Here is a 2,500-nt window from a genome sequence, read left to right on the forward strand (position 1 = left end):
GATCTCTCCTCGCCCGAACGGCGGGCCGACGGACACGCGCGCCTATAGTACCCGACCGAGGCCGGGTTACCTTGCGCGCGGCCTTCTCGCCGCCGTCCAGACGGTCGCGGCCTTCGCCCGGCGCTAGTGCGCTGGTCCCCGATCGGGCGGCGCCGCCGGCGGCCCGTGAGGGTCCGCACGACAACGTCGCCGACAGGGGGCCGGCTGAAAGCGACCGGGCGACCCGACAGGCCCTCCCGTTTGCCTCTCGACGGTTTCACGTACTCTTTAACTCTCTCTTCAAAGTGCTTTTCAACTTTCCCTCACGGTACTTGTTCGCTATCGGTCTCGTGACCGTATTTAGCCTTAGATGGAGTTTACCACCCGCTTTGGGCTGCATTCCCAAACAACCCGACTCTGGGAAGACGCCGTAGCGCGCCCGCCTGTCGCCGCCATGGGCCTGACACCCGCTCTGGGAAAAGGCCTCGATCAGAAGGACGCGGGCGACCGGCGAAGCGCGCCGTGACGAATTCCGTACGCCACAATTCCGCGCACTCCAAAAGCGCGCGGATTCGGCGATGGGCACATCCCGCTTCACTCGCCGTTACTGAGGGAATCCTCGTTAGTTTCTTTTCCTCCGCTTAGTAATATGCTTAAATTCAGCGGGTAGCCTCGTCCGACCTCAGGCCGAAAGTAAGGACCGGGACTATTCTTCCCGTTCCGCGCTCGCCGTCGGCGCCGCGCGCCGCCGCGCACCTCGATTCCCGCCCTTGAGCCGCCAGCCGTTGGCCTCTTCGAGGTCGACTCGCCGCCGCCGCGCGGGATTCTGGTCGCGATCGTCGCGCATCGTGCCGTGCTGTCTTGAGCGGGACGGGCGCTCGCGCGTCCGACGCCGCAGCAGCCGCGCGGAGAAATCCCCGCGCGGAACGTTTGCAACGCGACCCTGAGGCGGGCGCGGCCCCGGGATTGACCCGAGGCCGCAATTTGCGTTCAGAACGTCGATGCTCAATGTGTCCTGCAATTCACACTAATTCACGCAGCTAGCTGCGTCCTTCATCGACTCACGAGCCGAGTGATCCACCGCCAAGAGCCATCCACGATTGTTTCGCTCGCACAGTGCCTCGCACTATAGGGTGACAAAATAGACCGCGCCGAGCGGTCGGCCAGGCCGACGCTTGAAGCCGGAGCGCGCGGCACCGCGGCACTCGACGCGCAAACATTACCGGGTGACCGAATCGCCGGCCGGCGCGCCGCTCCTCGCGGGTCGGGCGCCGGGTAGCAAAGACTTTTTCTCTCGCTTGTCCGAGTTTCGCGTTCGCCGAAGCGTTTGCGAGACCGTTAATGATCCTTCCGCAGGTTCACCTACGGAAACCTTGTTACGACTTTTACTTCCTCTAAATGATCAAGTTAGATCGTCTTCTCGGACGCCGGCTCGACCGTTGCCGGCCGCGCCAGGTCCAATCGGAGGACCTCACTAAACCATTCAATCGGTAGTAGCGACGGGCGGTGTGTACAAAGGGCAGGGACGTAATCAACGCGAGCTAATGACTCGCGCTTACTGGGAATTCCTCGTTCAAGGGAAATAATTGCAATTCCCTATCCCTAGCACGACCGGGGTTCAGCGGGTTACCCAGACCTGTCGGCCAAGGCGAGCACATGCTGATCCGGTCAGTGTAGCGCGCGTGCGGCCCCGAACATCTAAGGGCATCACAGACCTGTTATTGCTCAATCTCGTGTGGCTAAACGCCACTAGTCCCTCTAAGAAGTTAGACGCCGACCGATTGGGTCGCGTAACTAGTTAGCAAGCCAGAGTCTCGTTCGTTATCGGAATTAACCAGACAAATCGCTCCACCAACTAAGAACGGCCATGCACCACCACCCACAGAATCAAGAAAGAGCTCTCAATCTGTCAATCCTCACTGTGTCCGGGCCGGGTGAGATTTCCCGTGTTGAGTCAAATTAAGCCGCAGGCTCCACTCCTGGTGGTGCCCTTCCGTCAATTCCTTTAAGTTTCAGCTTTGCAACCATACTTCCCCCGGAACCCAAAGACTTTGGTTTCCCGCAAGCTGCCGGAGAGGTCGTAAAACTAACGCCCCCCGATCGCTAGTTGGCATCGTTTATAGTCAGAACTAGGACGGTATCTGATCGTCTTCGAACCTCTGACTTTCGCTCTTGATTAAAGAAAACATTCTTGGCAAATGCTTTCGCAGTCGTTCGTCTTGCGCCGATCCAAGAATTTCACCTCTAACGGCACAGTACGAATGCCCCCGTCTGTCCCTCTTAATCATTACCTCGCGCTCCGAAAACCAACAAAATAGAACCGAGGTCCTATTCCATTATTCCATGCACCATTATTCAGGCGAATCGCCTGCTTTGAACACTCTAATTTTTTCAAAGTAAACGTTCCGGCCGCCGCCGACACTCAGTCAAGGGCACCGGCGGAGAACCGGAGGTGAGGCCAGGACGGCCAGTACACGCCTTGCGACGGACCGGCCGCCTGCGCCCAAAATCCAACTACGAG

General features: G+C 59.1%; 2 non-coding genes and 1 pseudogene across 2 annotated transcripts in view; all 3 read right to left on the reverse strand.

The window, feature by feature from the left end:
* The window catches only part of LOC146144553 (large subunit ribosomal RNA), a 3,679-nt pseudogene extending 3,010 nt beyond the window's left edge, over positions 1–669 (reverse strand).
* A 248-nt stretch (positions 670–917) lies between these two features.
* Positions 918–1,071, reverse strand: LOC146144554 (5.8S ribosomal RNA). Its single transcript, XR_014499004.1, has one exon. It is a non-coding gene; the product is annotated as a 5.8S ribosomal RNA (ribosomal RNA).
* Positions 1,072–1,318: 247 nt separating this feature from the next.
* LOC146144555 (small subunit ribosomal RNA) overlaps positions 1,319–2,500 on the reverse strand; it is a 1,811-nt gene continuing 629 nt past the window's right edge. The window contains exon 1 of the ribosomal RNA XR_014500618.1: positions 1,319–2,500. This exon is cut by the window's right edge and continues 629 nt beyond it. This is a non-coding gene — a ribosomal RNA (small subunit ribosomal RNA).

This window comes from Ascidiella aspersa, chromosome 5 (genome assembly GCF_963924565.1).
Source record: "Ascidiella aspersa chromosome 5, kaAscAspe10.2, whole genome shotgun sequence".
Lineage (NCBI taxonomy): Eukaryota > Metazoa > Chordata > Ascidiacea > Phlebobranchia > Ascidiidae > Ascidiella > Ascidiella aspersa.